The 23,661-nt window shown below is 44.8% G+C and overlaps 1 long non-coding RNA gene across 1 annotated transcript in view; it reads right to left on the bottom strand.

Moving 5' to 3' along the window:
• Positions 1 to 23,661, bottom strand: part of LOC137525858 (uncharacterized) — a 46,165-nt gene that overhangs the window by 9,560 nt on the left and 12,944 nt on the right. The window contains exons 2-3 of the long non-coding RNA XR_011023039.1: positions 13,949 to 14,105; positions 3,615 to 3,651 (exon numbers count right to left, since the gene is read on the bottom strand). This is a non-coding gene — a long non-coding RNA (uncharacterized lncRNA). The remainder of the gene's footprint in view (positions 1 to 3,614; positions 3,652 to 13,948; positions 14,106 to 23,661) is intronic.

Here is a 23,661-nt window from a genome sequence, read left to right as displayed (position 1 = left end):
AGGTTAGTGTTAGGCATAGGTAGGGGAGAGGTTAGTGTTAGGCATAGGTAGGGGAGAGGTTAGTGTTAGGCATAGATGGGGCGGTTAGTGTTAGGCATAGGTGGGGGGAGGTTTGTGTTATGCATATGTAGATCGGGGTTAGAGTTTGTCATATGTAGGGGAGAGGTTAGTGTTAGGCATAGGTAGGGGAGAGGTTAGTGTTAGGCATAGGTAGGGAAGAGGTTAGTGTTAGGCATAGGTAGGGGGGCGGTTAGTGTTAGGCATAGATGGGGCGGTTAGGTGGGGGAGGTTTGTGTTAGGCATATGTAGATCGGGGTTAGAGTTTGTCATATGTAGGGGAGAGATTAGTGTTAGGCATAGGTAGGGGAGAGGTTAGTGTTAGGCATAGGTAGGGAAGAGGTTAGTGTTACGCATAGGTAGGGGGGCAGTTACTTTTAGGCATGGGTGTGGGGGCTAGTGTTAGGTGTAGGTAGGTTATTGTTAGGTGTAAGTGGGGGGCTAGTGTTAGGCATAGTTAGAGCGGGGTTAGTTTTAGGCATAGGTGTGGGGGTTAGGCAAAGTGTTAGTGCTAGTGTTAGGCAAAAGTAGCGCATATTAAGTGTTAGGCATAGGTGAGGGAGGTGGCTTAGGGTTAGGCATAGGTAAAGCAGGGTAAATGGTCGGCATAGGTGAGGGGGGTTAGTGTTAGGCAAAGGTAGAGCACGCTAGTTAGGCTTAGGTGAGGGCCGGGGGTTAGTTTTTTCAAGATCTTTTTATATTTTATTATCATGTACCTACAAATGGCCCTGAGATATTCAACAAATTTGGGGACGAATCAATAGCAAGCAAATCGGGTGCCATACACTTCCAATTGAGAAAATGTGGTTTTCAAGTAATATCTGAAATTCTTATCATTTCAATTTGGAAATGCTGATTTCTGATTAGGAGTTCTGTAGCAACAGCAATATGGGGGCTGGGGTATGAGAGGAATAATTGATGTGAAAATGCGGGTTATCACCCATGAAATGCATTGTTTGTGCTGAATAGATTTTGCTGATTACTGATTCTTGTTGTCTTCAGGGCAACATAACTTACCGCATTTCTATATACATATAAAACACTCAACTTTTTAAAATATTGCATTGTTAGTGGGTTGTTTATAGATAAGCTGAGGCTGTGTGGTCTTTTTATGTCTGCCAAAAGCAGTGATGATTGTAATCAGCTAATTAATAATTTTCGCATGTACGCTTATACGTAATTACGATTTGTAAATCCAATTGAGTGATTCGTAATTTTGCCTAAAATTTCACGTAATTTTGTGCATATTTTGGCAGTGAATAGCAAAGCCCCCATACATGGTAGTGAAACCAAAATTTCTACATATGTTAAGGAAAATATTGGGTACAGGTCAAAAAAAGAATTTTCCAAAAAGGACCTTGTAGTTTTTGAGAAAATCAATTTTAAACATGCAAAGAAAAAATGGATTTTAGACTAAAAAAAAATGACAGTTTAAAAACCATTTTTCTTTGCATATTTAAAATCAATTTTCTCAAAAACTACAAGGTCTTTTGGAAAATAATTTTTTTGACTTGTACCCAATATTTTCCTAAACATATTTAGCAATTTTGGTAGCAATAGCATGTATGGGGGCTTTGCTATTAAAATCGGCACAAAATTTCGCAAAATTGCGTGAAAATTATGCAAAATTTAGAAATATTACTATTACAAACGAAATTAATTAAGATTTCCCCTGCAATTCAACATTACAATTATGATGCGTAAATGCGAATTTCGATGCGAAATTCTGGCCCACCACTGGGCACTGGCAAAAAGTAAAGATGCTGACCTGCAGGCTCATGGTGGAGCAAACAACATGAATTCATTACCCAGCCACTATCAATAATTTCTTGATCTCTCTTCTATTTTTCAACTACTTATTTTGCAATGTATTGTTTTGTTTTTTTCCCTACTACTACCGGTATCTTTTAATAAGGTTCCTCTTTAATGTAAACTGGCCCTTAAAGAGGAACTCCAGTGAAAATAATGTAATAAAAAAAGTGCTTAATTTTTACAATAATTATGTATAAATGATTTAGTCAGTGTTTGCCCATTGTAAAATCTTATAAATCCCTGATTTACATTCTGACATTTATCACATGGTGACATTTTTACTGTTGGCAAGTGATGTAGATGCTGCTTGCTTTTTTGGCAGTTTGGAAACAGCTGTAAACAGCTATTTCCCACAATGCAACAGGGTTCACAGACAGGAAACTGCCAAGAGTACGTACTCAGAATTTCTTTGTGGGAGGGGTTTCACCACAATATTATTATTATTATTATTATTATTATTTGTTGTATTTATAAAGCGCCAACATATTACGCAGCGCCATATCAGCCATACAGTGCCCCCTGATGGTCTGTTTGTGAAAAGGAGTAGATTTATCATGTAAAAGGGGGTATCAGTTACTGATTGGGATAAATGCTTGGTCGGAGTTTCTCTTTAAAAACAAATTCCATTGAATTTATTAGGGATGGTCAGAAATGTCGAATTCCGATTCCGTGGAAATTCTCATTTTCTATTTTCTGTTTTTCTGATTTCCAATTTTTCCAATTTCCGATATTTCATTTTTCTGATATCGAATTTTTGAGGAATGTTGTATAGTCATTTTTTGCAACCGAGAATGCAAAAAATGAAAAAAAAAAACGGAAAAATGTAAAATCAGTCTTTTGATCGGTCTAAACTTAAATTTTTGCTGAAAAATTCTGCATTTTCTGAGTCCAATACTTCCGAGTTTTATGATTGGCCTAAAATTACTGAGTTGCGGTAAATCTTATTTCCGCGGAATTGTGATTTGTTTTCTGAATTCCCATCGGAAATTAGAGATGTCGGCGAACGGTTCGGGAACCATTCGCCGCCGAACCCCTCATCCTGTACTACTTCCGGCTCACTATGACCCGTAGTAGTACGGCTGCGCTGGGCCGGCGGTGCGCGTCCTTGATCGCGCTCCTGTTGCTTTCTGTGCATGTGCGTGACATGACGTCACGCTCATGCGCAGAGAGTGCCCGGCAACAGGTGCGTGATCAAGGACGTGCACCGCCGGCCCAGCTCAGCAGTACTACTACGGGTCATAGTGAGCCGGAAGTAGTACAGAGAGATGGTTCGCCAACATCTCTATCGGAAATGCGGAAATTTCAATTCTGCAGAATCTGAATGAGCATCCTTAGAAGTTATTCCACATTTTTTCGTATTTCATATTTGGAGAATTTACAAAATATATCTGTAAGCAGATTTTACTGTTAGAACTATAGCAAAACAGAATATATTATATTAATGATATTATAAAGAGCTCAAAACACTCGGAGAAAATGCCTAACAAGTCTGTTATTAGAAGTAATTTCATTGTCGCGGCTTCGGAGACGTAACAGCCCATTGATGAGAGTATTTAGAGTTTTACGCAGATACACTCTTAAAACTCAGCATCAATTCTGCTGCTGTGGAACGGCTTGCAATCAGCCCATCATTTTTTTTTTTGTGGTTCTCGTTAAGAAGGAACTTATTTGTATTAGATTTACATAATAGTTTAACCAGAATTACTCTGAGTCTGCGAAGGGACGCACTTGTCATAAATACATACCAGATAGCCTCAGCTTCACCCGAAGCTAGTCACAGCCCTGCACAATCAAGACAGACGAGGTTATTATTATGTGTCTAATGAACATTAAAAAAAAAATCACAATTAAAGCAGATCTCCAGCATCAAGAAAAATCTAGCAGGGTTCCTGTAAAAGAAAGTTATAGTTACCTGTGCTGCTTTGTCCCTCAAAGCCATTCTGAAATTCCCTGTATCACCCGACATGTGGCACATGGCTCCACCTTGCCTCTCTTCCTGGAGAAAAAGGCCAAGATGTTTACTGCAGTAGATATCTTGGCGTTACATCTTATCATTTTTCTCCGGGAAGAGAGGGGGCGGGGTCACATGCAGGAAGGTGGGTAATGTGGAGTCTTAGGGATGGCTTTGCGGGACAAAACAGAGCTGGGTAAGTATAGCTTTATTTTACAGGAACTCTGCTAGATTTTTTTCTTTAGGCTGGAGATCCACTCCAGGCTGGAGGAGGGGGAAGGCTCATTAGGACCGAGCCTTCCCTTTCCTTAGGTGAGTATCTGACTTTTTCTTTTTTAATCCGGTAAACATTCACTTTACAGTGAACCTGAAGCAAGCTGTAAAAACAAAAAAGTTATGTACTCACCTATCCAGTGGGAAGGCTTTGGATCCCTTAGAGCCTTCCCGGCCGGCCCTCTCTCCATGTTCCCATTCTGCTCACCCCAGTAAAATTATTAAACCAGAAGGTAGAATACGCCCTTGGCCCTTCTCGGATGACCTTTGGAAGTACTTATGCCCTTAAATACTTCTGAGGCAAGCAGGTCCATACTGCGCATATGTGAGGCTGGGCTCATTATAACATGCCACAGGACACGGAGCAAAGGCGCCCCTGAAAGCAAGAAGATAGCAATGCACTGAGCCATGGACTGACAGTGGAGAGAGTCTGCCAGGACAGGCAGGTCACCACTCTGATGAAGACTATGCGAGGGCCCAGAGAGCACAGCTAAGCTGGGGGTGACCTAAGGGGAGCAGGCAGCCGGTTTGGGGCCCTGGGAGGGAATTGGGTAGCAGCAAAGGACCCATAACGCCACTTTAGGGAAGAAGAGGTCTGTCAGTAGGTCCCCCAAGTTTGCCCAGTGGCCCCATTGTCTGTCAGTAGGTGCATCATGCTGTAGAGGCTTCAGCCCACTGTTTCGAGCTCCACGCTCTTGTTCATGCCACACTAGCTGTATGGATTTTATATGTCCTTCCTTAGTTGGCGTGGGTTTCCTTTGAGCACTCTGATTTCATCCCTTGTCTCAAGAACTTTTTGATAAATTAATTGGTTGCAACTCCCCCCCCTCCCCCCCAAAAAAAATATATAACCTCATGCATGGAACACAACATGCAATTTTCGCATCCAATCAACAGGAAATTTGCCATTGCTTGGTCATTTCCAGCAAGTCGGTTCTGCTTCCGATCAAGAAAGGGATCAATTTTGAGATCAATACTGCACAAAATCCCTTTCTCAATCTGAAGCAGATCGGACATGCTGGAAATTATTGAACAATGTGAAATTTCCCATCGATCTGATGTGAGAATTGAAGAGTGTGTGCCAGGCATTATGCTGGGCATACACGGCACTAGAAGTCCTTATCAATCGAGCCGCTGATGGCTCGATTGATAATATCCGACAGGTCCGATGACCTGCCTAATAGATTTCCTGCTTGATCCCCGGACAATAGCAGGGAATCGAGCGGCTCATAAGGAGCGCCGACGGGGACAAGCAGTAATCGATCCGCGCGGACGAGCGGGGACGCGGCGGGGGTCGATCCGCCGGCTAATCGGCCGCCGGATCAACCCGTGTATGCCCAGTATTAGATTATACTGGAGATGGGACTATGAAAGGGATTAGATTGTGGCAGTTAAGGTGCCCATACACTAATCAATTTTCCTCAACAGATTTGATCATTTTGATAGAACCTACCAGACATTGTTGCCCTTACATGTCCATCCAAATGTAACTTTGATCAATAACAGGGTGAGCAGAAGAACTCGCTCAAAAGGGGGTGGGGCACAGCAGTAGTTAATTGCATGGTACCCAATAACCAGTGATGGGCTCCCCAGCTCTAGTGATGAACGTAATCAGCTAATTATGATTACGCCACATTTTGTGTACATTTTTGCAATTAACCCTATACGTATTTAACATTTGTAAATGAAATGAAACTGATTTTGTGTAATCATTCATAATGTGGCGTCATTTTAGCATAATTTTCACGTAAATTGGTGCAGAATTTTGAAGTGAATAGCAAAGCCACCATACACGCTATTGTCAGCAAAACTTGATACATATGTTAAAGTGTAACTGTCGGGCATAAAATCAAAAATAAATTCTTTATTTTTATCTGGTAAACAAGTAATAAGGATGCTAGCCAGGCAATCCAAAAGTTACAATCACTATTACTTTTGTTTGATAAATGATCATTCTCCCGTTTACCTGACTATTATTTGGTACACACAAAATTTGGTACACAAAAAGGAAGTTGCAGGGCATGCTGGGTTGTCCTTTTTTGCTTCTCTACTTCCCCTCAGACTTAATTAATGCAGTCAGCTTTCCCCTCCTACACCTCTGTTCCTCTCTGATTGGCCAATATTTCTCATGCTGAGACAATGCACTTTCTATAGTGAAGGGCGGACAATTCCTACACAATCAGGCAGAGGAGAGTAATGTAGGAAATGACATCAGGATTGGCTTCAAAATAGCCACAGTTAAAATGGGAAATACTAAGAAGGATTCTCTTTGTTTTTACTGTAGAAAAATCACTAAAATCAAAACGTGGACAATGCAATACATATGTTATGTAAGTAGAGCTAGTATTTATCTACTTATATATGAGTTGTTGTTTTTTTCTAAAATAGTATAGCTGACAGATCCTCCTTAAGGAGAATAGTGGGTACAAGTTAAAAAAAACTGGAAAAAAAATCAAAAAAACATTGTAGTTTTTGAGAAAATACAATTTTAAAAATGCAAAGGAAAATGTTTTTTAAAGTAAGAAAAATGACAGTTTAAAAACCCTTTCCATTTTTAAAATTGATTTTTTGAAAAAATGATTTTTGATTTTTACCCACTATTCTCCTTAACACAAACTACAAGGTATTTTTGAAAAACTTTTTTTTTTACTTGTACTTGTGTACCCACTATTCTCATTAAAGAGAACATGAGGTGGGTTCTAAGAATCGTATCAGCACACAGAAGCTGGGTCTACATATAATGCCTAGCCTTTGTTGCTATACTGCTCCCCCCCAGTTCCCCCCTGCACTCTGCTATGCCCCCATAAATCAAACGCCGCACTAGCGACACACAGCGTATCGCAGCCGGCTGTTTACCTTGTGCAGTGTCAGTCTCGCCGCTTCCCCGCCTCCTCCATAGCGTCACTCCCCACCTGTGTCCCTTCCCTTCCCTCTGATTGGAGGGAAGGGACGCGGGGCGGGGGGGTGGAGCGGCGAGACTGACACTGCACAAGGTAAACAGCCAGCTGGCGACACGCTGTGTGTCGCTAGCATGGCGTTTGATTTATGGGGGCAAAGCAGAGCGCAGGAGGGAACTGGGGGGGAGCAGTATAGCAACAGAGGCTGGACATTATATGCAGACGCAGCCTCTGTGTGCTAATTGGATTCTTAGAACCCACCTCGGGTTCTCTTTAACATATGTAGCAATTTCGGTGGCAATAGCATGTATGTATTTGCTAATTGCTAGTGCTACTAACCGCTAAAGTCGGCCCAAATTGACGTGAAAATTATGTAACGGATGACTACAATTACATAATTAATTATGATTTTTTTCGAAATTTTGCATTAAGATTTTGCATCATAATTGCGAATTTCGATACGAAATTACTTCTATGCGAAATGTTTGCTCATCACTACTCAGCTCTACCCCAAGCTAACAGTGCTGCCCTTGGTCCCTTGAAGAGTCCTCATGGCCACGGAATGCACTCACCTTTCCGTCCTGCGCATTTCCATTCTGCGTCCTGCTTCCATCTTAAATCCCTGAACACTGGAGCCTGCGCTCCGTGACCTGGCAGCATGTTGCCGTCTTGCCGATACTTACTCTGTACAATGCTGCAAACTAAATGCTAAAACTTATAAATCAGGGCCTCATTCACTTACGTAGAAGTAGACTGAGACTGTAAGACTTTGCTGATTGCCCTTTTGAATAAGCCAGAGAGTCAGACTCCGCCAGCGATTGTGTATGTAAAACATGCAGGTGTAATATATTGTCTCTGCACATCCTATAAGCTACCTGTCAAAATATTGTAACTGGAGAGATTGCTCCCCGCGAGACGTGCGCGCTGTAACGGAATGACAGTGAAGCACATTTTCATTATAATTATAAGAAACGACTGATGTTCCAATTTTTTTTTTTTTGGTATAATTTAAAGCGGTATCCTCAGATGTGACATCTCCCGTACGTTGAATTATGCATCTACCGCCTTTTAAACGGTTCTCCTGGCACAAGTCAGCCAAGATGAAGTTGTCTTTCGAAAATAATTGCTCTGCAAAGCATCCATTATACCTGGAAAATGTAGAACTTGACTTCTACAAATTATACACCAGACTGTAATGGTGAATCTTTTTTTTATTTTTTTGACAGCTATTAGCTAAGCTTTCTGCTCTTGACAAAAAAATGGGATCATAGTCAGAGTATTAATATCACTGTGCAACATGCTGCGTCCTAAAGGAAAACTTCACTTTAATTGAAAAAGTGTTTATTTAAAGAGACTCTGAAGCCTCTTTAAGAAGCAGTTTTTATCTTTTATTTAGTTTAAGGATCATTGCCAGACCTAAAACACAGCATTCCCATGGCCGAATGAGGGTTTTATCACCCTCAAAATCCTAGGGCAGAAATTCACAACGTTCAAAGTCGTGGATTTTGCTGCCCAGGGAGGCAGAGCTTACCGCTGTAGCTCTGCCTCCATTCACGTCAATCCACCGTGGATCTCCGCCTCTCCCTCGCCCCTCTCAGTAAAAGAAGACTGAGAGGGGCGGGGAGAGGCGGCGATCAGCGGGGATTGATGCGAGGAGAGGCAGAGCTACTGCAGAAAGCTCTTTCTCTACCAGGAAGCACTCCCCGGTTTTTACCTCTGGGATTTGGGGATGATAAAATCCTTGTTTGGATGCCGAAATGCAGCGTTTAGGTCTGGCAATTATTTTTAAGCGAACTAAGAGGTAAAAACTCTTTTTAGAATGGCTTCTGACACTCTTTAACACATGCAGTGTTAAATCGTATATCAAAGCTACTCAAGCCAAATTGTATTTTAATGTCATTAAAAGAAACTTGTTGTGAGATCAGAGCCCTGTTAAAGTGTCTGGTGCCTAAAGAACCAAATAACCCAGAGCTCCAAACTCCACCCCTCAGATTTGGTAGCCCACGCCCTGTGCCAGGGTCACAGTTATGGTTACAAAAGTGGAACTACAGTATATACTCAATGTATAATCATTGCTCCCAGTATAGCCCCCACTACAGTATAAATAGCCAGATGTGCCCCATGACTAGGCAAGGCCCTCCCTATAGCCAGCTGTGCCCGGGTATAATGCAGACCTCTCCCATTGCTAGATGTACCCCAGTGTTAGGCAGCCCTCTTCCCATTGCCAGATGTGCAAGCTGCACTGGCCTGACCCGCATCACCGTAGTCCAATGTGCTCCCCAGTCAGCCTCCCCGCACCTGTATAGAACAGTAGTGTAGTACGTGCCGCCCATCTACTTGCAGAGCAGTCTCACCTGTCAGCGCCAGGGAGTCTTCTTTAGCCTGTGTCGCACGCTGTGTCTTAAGATGCCACTAGAGGGCATCATAGAAATGAGACACAGCTAGAAGGGGGCTGACATCACCAATGCAGGTACTGCACTCCCTGTGTAATGCTGGGGGTCATACTTTCTGACCACCCAACACAACAAGGCTAAGAGCTGGATAATGGAAGAGGCTACACAGGCTGCCCAGAGCAACTGCAGTTCTGGGCTTCCGATATCGCTACAAATAAGACGCTGAGCAGCTCTTGCGATAGCAAGCATTCAGACAGATACAAGACAGGACTATAGATTGGAGCATAACTAGTAGCAACTGCAGCTCACAGTCACGTCCACAGAAGCAGAGCAAGCAGGCTAACAACAGTCACCAGCAAGCATCCACACAGGCAAGACTACAGGAAAGAATGTAACTAATAGCAACACAACTATGCTAGCTAAGCATGGGTGGTCACGATAAGCGCAACCTACCAAAACGTGCTAAACTGACTAGCTAACACAGTAACTGAAAAATCTCCGTAACTCGAATAAAGAAAATAACAAACGACTCAACTAATGGATAAATATATATTAGCAAGTCTGCATATATATTTATCTAGACAAGAACTAGCTAAAGCACAAGTAATGGTAATTAACAAGACAGACAACAGACAGACGACGGCAACGACGACATTCACACTGAGATAAACAAGACTAACAGGTAGGAGCGAATGAATGGCAACCGCTGCTATAGTTCGTCCTCAAGAACAAAGGCTAGAAGGAATACTACCAGTCACCAACGTGGTGCTAGCAGAATCTAACTATGAGGATCAGAAGGATTTCACTGAGCCCCCGCAGGTCAGCAAACATCCAGCAGACATTAAAATACAGAGCAAGGCATTATACATTTACAATAACAACTTTCACAGCATAGACCCAATGACAACTCAGAGAGCTGAACGCTATGATGGGCGGGGTAGGAAATGGGAGGCAGACTTTTATGCTGGCATCAGCCAATGGATGCAGGTATGCAAATTCCCACACAGCTGAATGGTAATCACTCAATCCTGAGCTGGCTTGATTACCATTTGCTAGCTGGCTGTGAATGCAAAGGACTCCCATAATCGTTAAATTACCGAATTCGAAGTTTATCGATTTCTAGCTGTATTCATCAAGGTTTTTCCGAATTCGGTGTGAATTCGATAACAATGCGGCAACCATTCGGTAACGTGTCGATATTTCCATTTTACAGCGGTAATTTAACACAAGGCCATAAGATTCCTGTGGAATTGTGGGTAAAAAGGCAGTCCTTTGAACGCAATATTCCGAATAGGGCTTAACACCTGGACCAGAATTCTGGAAGTGGTTTGGGACAATCCCACAATTTTGCCATCTATGGCTTGATAGGAGCCTTTTCTGAAAAAATGTAGTGCATCTAGAAATTTAATTAACCCTGGCACTGCCTGTGTTCTCTTACAAGATGATTCAATAGAAATGCAGATGTCCTGGTATAGCAAATAAATCCATTCTCTTGCAAATTGATATGGTTCTAGACCTTATTCTTGCCCTTCTGTGCCTTTGAATCACTCTCAGCTGATACCTAACCACTTCAAATGGCTCCATCTTCTCTGTCAGCAATGATCTGACAGGAATAACGACAGAGCAGTGATGAGATAACTAATCCTTAATGTAACGCTAAACCACGCCCACTTTCATTTTCATGAATTGCACTTTCTTCCGTTTTATCGCATCATTACCGAATGATTATTGAATGCTTGCTAACAGCTGTAGATAACTTTGATGAATCCTGAAATCAACTTACCGAGCTGTCGGTAATTGATTCGATAAGTCTTGATGAATCGAGGCCAATGAGACTTATTGCGAATGCACAACCGAATGCAAGTAGATAAGCCAGAACTGTCTGTTTGCAGCTCCACTGCAACGGACAGAACACGCCACAGGAGGGATCCTTACACCCTGTTGGTCATCCAATCCCCTGTGCCTCTCCAGCCATCAGATCTGCTCCCCTCCAGGAATCCGATCTGACATGCAGGCAAGCATGTCACTACAGGGCAGTGCCAGCATCCGTTCTGATCCTCTATACAACTGTCCCCACATGCCCACTCAGCACCATTGTCGGGGGAGGTACCGGCATATCACTGCAGCACTTCCCTATGATCCGTTCTGCACTCAGGGAACATAAATAGGTCAGTCCATACGCTGACTTGTATACAACAAGTAGGTGACTCTTGGGGGGGGGGGGGGATTTGAGCACATGTTTTGTGCTGAAAAATTAGACTTATTCGCGATTATATGCTATATGATTTGTGTTGTTGCAGCTTTTGGTGATGCCAGGAAGAATGTGGGCCTGATGGGAACAAGCCTTCTCTTAAACACTGGTCAGTCGGACATTTTGATCGATCCTCATTCCTTGATCAATCGGACATTTTGGAAAAACCGATTGTCAGCTTCTGTGGAGGAGTGGGTTAACTTACAGCACAGAAGACTGCATTCCATTCAAGGAGGTCTCCATTGCTATAATAGTAGCAGCTCATCTGTCCCGTGCTTCCAGGTCATAAAGGAGAGGCAACCCTGCAGGGTTGAAGTCAGGGCGTGCATGGAGCCATGGAATGACAGAGGAGCACACCCATTGGGACAGGGCAAACACTCATCACTGGATTTCAGGCAAGGGCAAGGCCTAGGGCTCCAGGAAGCAAGGGGCGGGCAGTGGACTGGCACACTCATGCAGTAAAGCTGCCAAACATGTGAACTGCAGAAGTCGATCAAGTGTCTGGGACTCAGGGGATGAAGGAGCAGCAAATATAAGACCGCTTATTGCCTGTGACCTGAACTGTCACTCATTATCTCTGTTGGTCACTCTTCGAGTCCAACTCTGCCCTCCACCCAGCTCCAACCTACAAAGGCGGAAAGCATTGATTTGGCCCATAAATGGAATACAAACTATAACCATTCTGGCGATCACTTCATGTGTAATTGATCCACAAAACAGATTGATTATTCGATTGACAAATTGGTCTATTTTAGTCAACTGACACCATCCACACTGTCCCATCCAATCAATAGGAAGGTTGCTCGGTCAGTAAAATTGTTAATAAGCATCTTAAAATATATTGATTACTGAGACCAATAAAAGTGTGTGTATATGGTACGAAGTTTGCAGTTTGCCAGGGGTGAGTGGTGATAGTGGCCTTGGGCGGTGATATGTACATATCCATTATCCAGCCCTGGAAACACTACTCTGCCAAGGATATTGCAGAGGCCTTGAAAGGGGCACAGTTAAGTTGGGTTGGGTGGCACCCTGGGGGGCCCCTCCAGGCTCTGGGGCCCTGGGGCAATTGCCCCTTTTGCCACTATGGAAGCACCAGCCCTGTCAGTATGTCTACAATAGCAGCATTAGTGCACACCTTCATTACATCCCAACTGGACTATTGTAAAGCTCTCTACATCGGCCTTCCAAACAAGGACTTGTGCCGCCTACAGCTGATACAGAATACTGCTGCCAGACTGCTAACCAACCAACCCTGTCACTGCCACATTATTATTATTATTTATTTATATAGCACCAAAATATTCTGCAGCGCACATAACACCAGTCCTGCACTCCCTTCACTAGCTACCTATAAAATGGAGGATCCTATTCAAGATTGGCCTACTGATATTTAAATCACTACATAATCTGGGCCCTGGATACATAAAATAAATGTTACGGCTTTGTAGCAATACCTGCAATCTCAGATCCACAGGTTCTAATAATTTAGTCATACCCAGAATCCACCTGAAAACTTTTGGTCCCAGAGCTGTCTGTCATGCCACTCCTACACTATGGAACTCCTTACCTCAGCAGATCAGGAGAGCTCCATCTCTGGACGTGTTTAAAGAGAACCAGAGACGCTTGCAAAAAGGTTTTATACATACCTGGGGCTTCCTCCAGTCCCATAAGCCTGGATCGCTCCCACGCCGCCATCCTCCACTGCGTCTATCCGCCGAGTCCCGTACTTTCCGCCAGTCGAGCCAGTCGACGCAAGTGCAGTGCGTCACTGCCGGCGGACGCGGCCAATTTTCCGCATGAACAGGGGCATGCGTAAGGATATGGAGGGAGCCCCTGTTCATGCGGAAAATTGCCCGCATCTGCCGGAAGTGACGGAACCCGGTAGTAGCGATAGAGGCATCGGAGGATGGCGGCGTGGGAACGATCCAGGCTTATGGGGCTGGAGGAAGCCCCAGGTATGTATAAAAGCTTTTTCATTTTTTCAATTCTCTTCGTCTCTGGTTCCCTTTAAATCCAGACTGAAAACCCATCTGATCAGTTTGGCAATTGCAGAAATATAACGTTTGTTGTGTTAATACTTCAACCTACTACCAATTACTGAATCTGAGAGAGCCTAAGCACTTTAAGTTCTATGGGAGAAAAACATTATAGAAATGTTATTGTTACATACAGTAGCTTGTGTTGTTTTAAACAATTCATGCAATTCAAACAAAATAGCTGTACCAAATTATTATGAGAATTATGAAATATTTTCTAAGGCAATACTTGTAAAATAAGAACCCTGTACGTTTTCATCAGCTCAGAGATGAGTTACCTTTGCTATGCATTTCTGTCCATTTAACATCCCCATCGCAGCTCGCCTTATCCAATAAACCTTCCAGGGTTCTTTAATATGCAGCATAACAAAACAAACGCTTGCTTTATTTTCTGGTGAAAAGTTGTCAGATGGACAGCCAATGCCTTCAAGGTGCCTGGAGTAAAACAGCAGATGTATCAGCAAAAAATATTTGCTTCAAAAATGTTCTGATAATGGGAAATGGAGCCACAACGGACGTCTGTACACTGAGGCTATTAGCAGGTCAGCAGGTTGCATTAATTGCCAGAAGAGTCACCCTCCAAGGGTCCTATTAATGCAGATTTAAACAGTTCTCTCACATTCCATCCTAGCTTAGCTACACACCTTGTCTATCGATGCCCGCTGCATCCTCAATTCATTCTACAGTAAGATCAGGGCTGCTCAAAGCAAACCTGAACTGAAATGAAAAGTCAAAATAAGCATATAGACGTCATACTTACGTGGTAGGAACTGTGGCGCACGGCACTCAGCACTGTGTGCTGAAGCATGGCTCCGTCATAGCAGCAATGCTATGATGTGCGCCACGCATAAGGGTAATTCGGGGCTCCTGCGATCGCTAGACCCCGAATCACATTTCCCTTCGAGTATTCAACACCGCTGGGGAGTTTAGTGGCAGCAGGTCCCTACCACTGTTTGGGTTATTTGCCACTGCTGCCTATGTGGCTCAGCTCCCCTGCACCAGACACTTGGCCTGTATTTAGATCGGAGTCCCGGCAAAATCAGGCTCCCATTGTCTTGCACTTGGAATCCAATTTTCATTTGTCCACCACTCATTGAACCAATAAGAATCCTCATTGTTGCTAAGCAGGTTTCTCGTTGGTTTATTGCAAAGCCTACTTCTGCCTGGGTTCCAATCTATACACTGGTCCGAGTGTCCCGTGCAGTGGAGCCAAACAGTGGTGGCAGCAATGGCAGAGGACAGGAGATGACCAAAGACACAGCAGATAGGTGAGTAGAGCAGGAAGGAACATTCGTGGGGACGCTGTCTGCTATCACAGGCCTGCATTAATTCCATCAACATCCGCTTCATTAGCATGCCACACATTTCCATGCAGGTTCCAAATTTGCATTCTGCTTACCACAACGGATCAAATGGGTCCATTGCAGACTGACAAGTGTGCACGGATCCCGGAAATAACATAGGATCTGTGAATTTGTGTGATGCAGAAATGGTCAGGTTTTTTTGTCTTGTGGGAATGGGGCCTGATGAGTGAACTTATTTTGGTGCAGTTTGCCTGTGAAATGGCAAATCTATTAGCTAGCTAGCATTCATGGACACAAAGTTTCACCAACTCACAACCATAGGGGCAACCTGGATAATTGTCCCAGGCCGACACCGGTCTTCCATCTAAGGCAGGCCCAACTAATCTAAGATAACCAGGGGCGTCCATATCCATTCCTATTCACCTTGCTGCAAGGTACAAGGCACTGTGTATTGACCTGAGAAAGCGGGCTTGTACCTGTGAAATGCATTGTCTATTTTGTGTTTTGGTAAATACTTTTCCAGTACTACTGGTGTTTTTGTCATCAGGAGAGAAAATAGATTACCTCTCCTTGTTATTTTAACTATTAACAATAACAATAACATTTCTATAGCGCTTTTCTCCCATAGGACTCAAGTTTATATATATTTTTACACTTGGGCACCTCCATCCTTACGAGTATAAAGACAGCATGAGGCTTTTTTCATCAAGACATGTTAAAGGAAGATTGGAGCAAAAGTGGAGCACCTGCTCTAGTCTGAACAACCAATCAAAATCTTTGTTTAGCTTAACAGCTGAAACCTGATTGGTTGCTCAAGATAGGCGCTCCATTTTTTTTCTTTGTAACTGTCTTGACATATCAGGCCTTAGGGGAGTAACTAGAGGGGAGTAGCCCCTGGGATTGCAGAGGGGCCCAGAGCTGTGGGGGGCTCCATCTACTAACCTTCCCTCCCTCCTATACAGGAGACTATACTTCAGATCAGGTGTTTTTGTGGCTACACTTGTTATGGGTGTGAAGAGCATAATAGACACACTTGTTTTATGACCCTTGTGCCATGAAGCCCAAAGGCCATAAGGGGCACCAAGGGGTGGCAGGAAAAAAATGGCGCTGGCTGAAGGTGCCATAGACTTTAATGCAATTATCGTTAATACACCGAAAAAAAATCAGAAAAAGGGCGCTGCGATAAATATTGTTAAAACATTAGTTTTTGAAGTATGCTATAGTTTTAGAAGCTTGCAACCTTATAGTTTTTGTCATATTGTTTTGTTTGTATGTAGAGATTTTAAGTTATCAAAGATATTATCGTTTCTATGTGGAAAAGGAAGTTTCTGCAGAGGGAGTGGTTACGTAACACCAGGGGGAGTGGTTAGGGTTAGGCACCACCCGGGCGCCGGTTAATTTTAGGCAACACGGGGGGGGGGGTTAGGGTTAAGAACCACCAGGGGGGTGATTAGGGTTAGGCACCACTGGGGGGTTAGGCACCAACGGGGGGGGGGGGTTAGGGTTAGGCACCACGAGGGGAGTGGTTAGTTTTAGGTACAACCGGGAGAGGGTTCTATGTGAGAGTAGGGTTGGCTTAAGTTGTATTGTTGAATTACGTAACGATTTTTAACGTTAATATATTTTTGTTATTATTTCCCTTTTCTCATCTGTTTTTACAATGGTATTTATCATTAACCAGGTTTGACAATGATATCAGATTTCGTTATCCACCGACACCATTTTGTTATCCAGCCACGCCCTTTTTTCACTGCGCCCTTTTTTCATGCATGCCACCAAGGGGAGGCAAGGGAACATGGGGGGGCATGAACTGTAGTTATGCCACTGTTTGTGTGCTTTACTTTTTAGCTGTTTAGCTGCCATTGTTTTTATAACAACATATAACGTTGATGCGTTAAACAGAGAAGGGGGGAAAGTGACTTTTCCGATCCTTCATTCTACTCGCCAGGAAACATTAAGATTGTGAAAAATGATAAATTCTCCAAAGAAAAGAAAAAGAATAGAAAATATATTTCATCGCATGTCAGATGTATAAAATATGACTTTTTTTCTGCAGATTGAGTCGCAATCTTGTATCTGAATAATAATCCCCATGGTTTTGGCATATGTTCCTTAATTGTCTTAGAAGAACATTCCATGAATACACTGCTGTCATATCCCATGGGCATCCCATCATCTATCACAGTGGGGACCTGCTGATTTGGTAAGTGGCTCTGAGCCATTGTTCTCAGCACTAAATCAAAGCACTTCCACAGCTTACTTTTATCCGTGTATCTACATGAATGAAGCATGTTTAAAGTGAAACGCCTTGTAAATTTCAAAACCTGTCGAGGAGGGATGAAGAGGGTATACTTACCTCCGCACTGGCAGTCTCTGTGCCCGCATGCACTACACCGCTTTATCACATGATGCCAGTAGCAAGGGCGTAACTAGAGGAGAGCACAGGGGATCATCATCCAGATTAGGTGTTTTTGTGGCTACACTTGATATGGGTGTGAAGATCATGATGGACGCACTTGTTTTATGAATCTTGTGAGATGGGCCCCAAGGCTGTGAAGGGCACCAATGGGAGGCAAGGAAAGGTGTGTGAACATTAGGGGCCCCATCAAAGTTGCCTTTAGGGGGTCCCATGAATTGTAGTTATGCCACTGGCCAGTAGTCCTCTGATGTCTCATATACAAATTGCGCTACACTTGACGGAGTGGAGCAGCGGAGTCCAGAACTAGAGTGTGCAGTCATAATTTGTACACAGGAAATAGGGTCAGTTCTGGATACAATAGGGCACTGTGGCAAAAGTACCCCCCCATACAACCACCCCAGCGGAAAATTCCCCTATGGCCTCCAAACTAGCTGCCCTCCCCTCTTGAACTATACGGCCACCTGTCCCTGAGGGCACACTACTCCATCAGTCCGTGCACGTCTGTCTTCATCCTCACAGGGGAGACTCTCCTCCACTCCGTGACCCACCGCATGTTATTACATAATAACATGCCCCAGGTCACTGAGAAGATTTGGTCAGGTGAGAATGAAGATGGAAAGCATGGACGAATGGCCAGTATGGGTTAGTTGCTATGCTGCCAAAAGCTGTGCAGGGACCTGGATAGCACGATATGGAGAGAGACCGGGGGTAGCCTGAGGCAATTATCCAGGTTGCCCCTGAACTTGCAAGTTAGTGAACCTATGTGTTCATGAATGCTAACTCATAGATTTGCTATTTCACCTGCAAACTGCACAAAAAAAAGGTCACTCATCATGCCCCGCTCCCACAAGACAAAAAAACTGACCATTTCTCCGTCGGAAAAACGGACATGTTCAGGGATCCTATTATTTCTAGAATCTGTGCACTCAGTCTGCTATGGATCCATTTAATCCGTTGTGGTAAGCGAAATGCATGGAAATGTGTGGAATGCCAACAAAGCGGATGCCAACAGAATTAATGCAAGCCTATGAGAACAGATAGTGTCCCCACGAACGTTCCTGCTCTACTCACCTGTCTTCTGAGTCTTTGGTCATCTCGCATCCTCTGTCATTGCTTGCTGCCACCATCGTTCGGATCCACTGAATGGGACACTAGATCCAGTTTATAGATCTGAACCCAGGCAGAAGTAGGCGGAAGAATGAGAATCTGATTTTCAGTGCAAGCCAATGGGAGCCTGCTTTTGCCGGGACTCCGATCTATATCCCGGCAAAGTGTCCCATCCAGTGGAGCCAGGAAACACAGACAGCAGTGGCACAGGACCCGAACAGCAGCGTTAACAGTGAAATGGATGCACAACAGTGAGTAGTGGGGACATGGTAACGGACATACAATCGGGCACAGTGTACCTGCTCAGGATACGCTGTGAACTCCGGGTTGTGCATCTGGTGTAGTGGGAATCTAGCCTCACTAGGTCTGTACAAAAGACAAAAGGACATAATCTACTCATGGGGTAAAGAAGATCTCACCACATGTTTATAAAGGGGTTCTTTAAAGTAAGAGATTTGGAATATCTTACTACAGGATGTAATTACTAGGGATGGTCGGACATGGCGGACATACCGATTCCGTGGATTTCTGATTTCCATTTCCTGATTTCCAAGTAGTCTTTTTTTTTGTTATTTTTTTTGCATTCTCTGATTGGCCAAATACTTCTGAGTTGACTTAAGGTGGCCACTAATGGTACAATTTCTAGCAAAAAAATCATTTCAGCGATCAGAAAATCTGATCGGAAGAAAAATCGTTCACTACACCATCAACGAACCAATCTTTGTTTCCTATCTATCTCAACCAATCAAGAAAATCCAAATTTTGGTTTGACAAAGAACAATCGGACAACTATTTTTTATAATCATTCATAATTGATTGTGCCCATTAACTGAGATTATTTTAAATCAATCAGAATTTCTGATCGCTTGAACGATTTTTCGCTAGAAATTGCACTGTTAGTGGCCAGCTTTAGAAGTATTGGACCAATCAGAGAATGCAGAATTTTACCGCGGTAATTGGAACACCCTGGTAATTTTAGACCAATATCAAGACTCTGGAATACTCGATAGTGTCCTAGTCTTGGGGTTGGGCTAAAATTACAGTTTTTCATGGAAAAACTATGCATTCTCTGATGGGGCCAATGCTTCCGAGTTCGGTGATTGGGATAAAATTACTGATTTCCAGTTTTCTATTTCCAATTGGAAATGTCGATTTCTGATCGGAAATTTGGTAATGATATTCCACAAAATCCGAGTGAGCATCCCTAGTAGTTATAATGTAAAGGCTCGTACACACGTCTGACTGAAGCCAACGACAGGTCCGTCGGCACCTCCCGCTGGGCAGGTTTTCAGCAGACAGTACAGCGTGTGTACAGTCTGTCGGCGGACTAATAAGGCTAAAACAGCCTTATCAGTCTGCCGACCGACTGTACACACGTTGTACTGTCTGCTGAAAACTAGTGTTGGGCGAACATCTAGATGTTCGGGTTCGGGCCGAACAGGCCGAACATGGCCGCGATGTTCGGGTGTTCGACCCGAACTCCGAACATAATGGAAGTCAATGGGGACCCGAACTTTTGTGGTTTGTAAAGCCTCCTTACATGCTACATACCCCAAATTTACAGGGTATGTGCACCTTGGGAGTGGGTACAAGAGGAAAAAAAATTTAGCAAAAAGAGCTTATAGTTTTTGAGAAAATCGATTTTAAAGTTTCAAAGGGAAAACTGTCTTTTAAATGCGGGAAATGTCTGTTTTCTTTGCACAGGTAACATGCTTTTTGTCGGCATGCAGTCATAAATGTAATACATATAAGAGGTTCCAGGAAAAGGGACCGGTAATGCTAACCCAGCAGCAGCACACGTGATGGAACAGGAGGAGGGTGGCGCAGGAGGAGAAGGCCACGCTTTGAGACACAACAACCCAGGCCTTGCATGAGGACAAGAAGCGTGCGGATAGCATGCTTTGTACCACCATGCAGTCATAAATGTAATAAAGATAAGTGGTTCAATAAACAGGGACCACGCGGCAACGCTAACCCAGCAGCAGCACACGTGATGGAACAGGAGGAGGCGCAGGAGGAGAAGGCCACGCTTTGTGAGACACAACAACCCAGGCCTTGCATGAGGACAAAAAGCGTGCGGATAGCATGCTTTGTACCGCCATGTAGTCATAAATGTAATAAAGATAAGAGGTTCAATAAACAGGGACCACGCGGCAACGCTAACCCAGCAGCAGCAGCAGCAGCAGCACACGTGATGGAACAGGAGGAGGCGCAGGAGGAGAAGGCCACGCTTTGTGAGACACAACAACCCAGGCCTTGCATGAGGACAAAAAGCGTGCGGATAGCATGCTTTGTACCGCCATGTAGTCATAAATGTAATAAAGATAAGTGGTTCAATAAACAGGGACCACGCGGCAACGCTAACCCAGCAGCAGCACACGTGATGGAACAGGAGGAGGCGCAGGAGGAGAAGGCCACGCTTTGTGAGACACAACAACCCAGGCCTTGCATGAGGACAAAAAGCGTGCGGATAGCATGCTTTGTACCGCCATGTAGTCATAAATGTAATAAAGATAAGAGGTTCCATAAACAGGGACCGGCAACGGTAACCCAGCAGCAGCAGCAGCAGCAGCAGCACACGTGATGGAACAGGAGGAGGCGCAGGAGGAGAAGGCCACGCTTTGTGAGACACAACAACCCAGGCCTTGCATGAGGACAAAAAGCGTGCGGATAGCATGCTTTGTACCGCCATGTAGTCATAAATGTAATAAAGATAAGAGGTTCCATAAACAGGGACCGGCAACGGTAACCCAGCAGCAGCAGCAGCAGCACACGTGATGGAACAGGAGGAGGCGCAGGAGGAGAAGGCCACGCTTTGTGAGACACAACAACCCAGGCCTTGCATGAGGACAAAAAGCGTGCGGATATAGCAGCAATGCTTTTTGCCGCCATGCAGTCATAAATGTAATACAGATGAGAGGTTCAATAAACAGGGACCGGAAACGCTAAACCATCCCAGATGTTCATCGGTCATGTTACTTGGTTGGGGTCCAGGAGTGTTGCGTAGTCGTTTCCAATCCAGGATTGATTCATTTTAATTTGAGTCAGACGGTCTGCATTTTCTGTGGAGAGGCGGATACGCCGATCTGTGATGATGCCTCCGGCAGCACTGAAACAGCGTTCCGACATAACGCTGGCTGCCGGGCAAGCCAGCACCTCTATTGCGTACATTGCCAGTTCGTGCCAGGTGTCTAGCTTCATGCCCGGTTTCAGGTCCAGCGGTGCCAGCCACAAATCCGTCTGTTCCTTTATTCCCCTCCAAATTTCCTCCCCTGTGTGCTGCTTATCCCCAAGGCAGATCAGCTTCAGCAACGCTTGCTGACGCATGCCAACAGCTGTGCTGCACTGCTTCCACGATCCTACTGCTGCTGGTGCTGGGTTAGCATTTCCGGATGAGGTACAGCTTTGAGATGCGTTGGAGGAGAAGGAGTCAGAGAGGTAGGTGCTGCTGTTGTTATCCAGCTGTTTGCGGCGTGGGCAACACCCGCGCCGTTGCAGGTGAGGAATCGCTGCCAGGCTCCACAAGGTTCACCCAGTGCGCGGTAAGGGAGATGTATCGACCCTGGCCGAACGCACTCGTCCAGGTGTCAGTGGTGAGGTGAACCTTGCAGGCAACGGCATTCTTCAAGCTTCGGGTTATTTAGCTGACTACGTGCTCATGCAACTCAGGCACTGCAGAGCGCGCAAAGTGGTAGCGGCTGGGAACCACGTAACGTGGGATGGCCACTGACATCATGCCCTTGAAGCTGTTTGTCTCCACCACTCGATATGGCAGCATTTCGCAGGCCAGAAGCTTGGCTATGCTGGCTGGCTGTTACTGCCACGGCCCGGGGGTCATTTGCTGGCAATTTCCTCTTGTGCTCAAACATCTCAGAGACAGACAACTCAACCGTAGCGCTGCACACCGAAGGGCTGTTGGTTGTTGTGTTTGATGAACACTGGGAGACCTCAAGAGCACTAGTCCGGAAAGTGACAGTGTCAGCATCGTCTGATGTTTGTGAATGTTGTGAACCACGCAATGGCTGGGCTACTGCTGCTGCTGAGGCGGGTCTGGTGGTGAGTCTGGTGAACCCAAGGGAGGCAGTGTTGCTGGTGGTACCCTGTCCTGCCGCGTTTGCCCACAGAGTGGGATGTTTGGATAGAATGTGGCGGCTCATGCTGGTGGTGGAGAGGTTGTTAATACTTTTCCCCCTGCTCAGGCGGGTCTTGCACACCTTGCAAATCGCCATGGTAACATCCTCAGTGCAGTCTTCAAAGAAAGCCCAGACTTTAACTGGCTGAGGACTCGGACCTCGTGCGTGATGTGCTGGTGCTGCTTAACCCACTGCTGGACGCTTGAGAGGTCATCCAAGTAATTATCTGGTCCTGTTCTTTTGGATCTGTGAGGGTTGTTGTCCTGGACAACATGGGCAGTATTGAGTGGGTTTTCTTGGGTGCTCCCCTGTGGCCTGTACGTGAACCGTCAGGGGAAACACCTCTTCCCTTGCCCCTCCCTCTTTCACCGGATTTCTTCCTCATTTCACTTATCCTTAAAGTACACGCTGACTGGCAGCAGTACAGTGGCAGTACAGAAATGCTATACAGTGGTGGGTGAGCGGTGTACCACTATTGTCAGCAGTGACACAGAGCACAATGCTATACAGTGGCGGGTGAGCGGTGTACTACTGTTCCCAGCAGACACAGAGTGGAAGTAAACACAATGCTATATAGTGTGGCTGAGCCGTGTACACAGAGTGGCATTAAACACAATGCTATATAGTCTGCTATATAGTCACCCCGAACAGGGTGATGTTCTGCAGAACCCAAACAGTGGCAAACACTGTTCGCCCAACACTACTGGGAGGGAACGCAGATTTTAGTACCTAAACACACGATACAACATGTTTTCCGGGGTCGGACTCTGAGGCACATACAGATGGTCCCGATCATCATCCTCATCATACAACTCTTCTCCTGAGTCTGACCCACCCACCACCTCTGCCACCCCAACATCCCCAGACACAGACCCCTCATCGTCCTCAACATTAACTTGGGATGCTGGCCTGAGCCAGACCTCCTCCTCCACATCAGGCCCCATCATCTCCTCAATGGCAGCCCTCATTAATCGCTCTGGCGACGGACTGATGGACACAACGTTCTCCTCCGGGGAGGGCTGCTGCTG

This window comes from Hyperolius riggenbachi, chromosome 7 (assembly GCF_040937935.1).
Source record: "Hyperolius riggenbachi isolate aHypRig1 chromosome 7, aHypRig1.pri, whole genome shotgun sequence".
Classification (NCBI taxonomy): domain Eukaryota; kingdom Metazoa; phylum Chordata; class Amphibia; order Anura; family Hyperoliidae; genus Hyperolius; species Hyperolius riggenbachi.
Note: the sequence above shows the minus strand (reverse complement) of the source record. Positions and strands in the feature narration are given on the sequence as shown.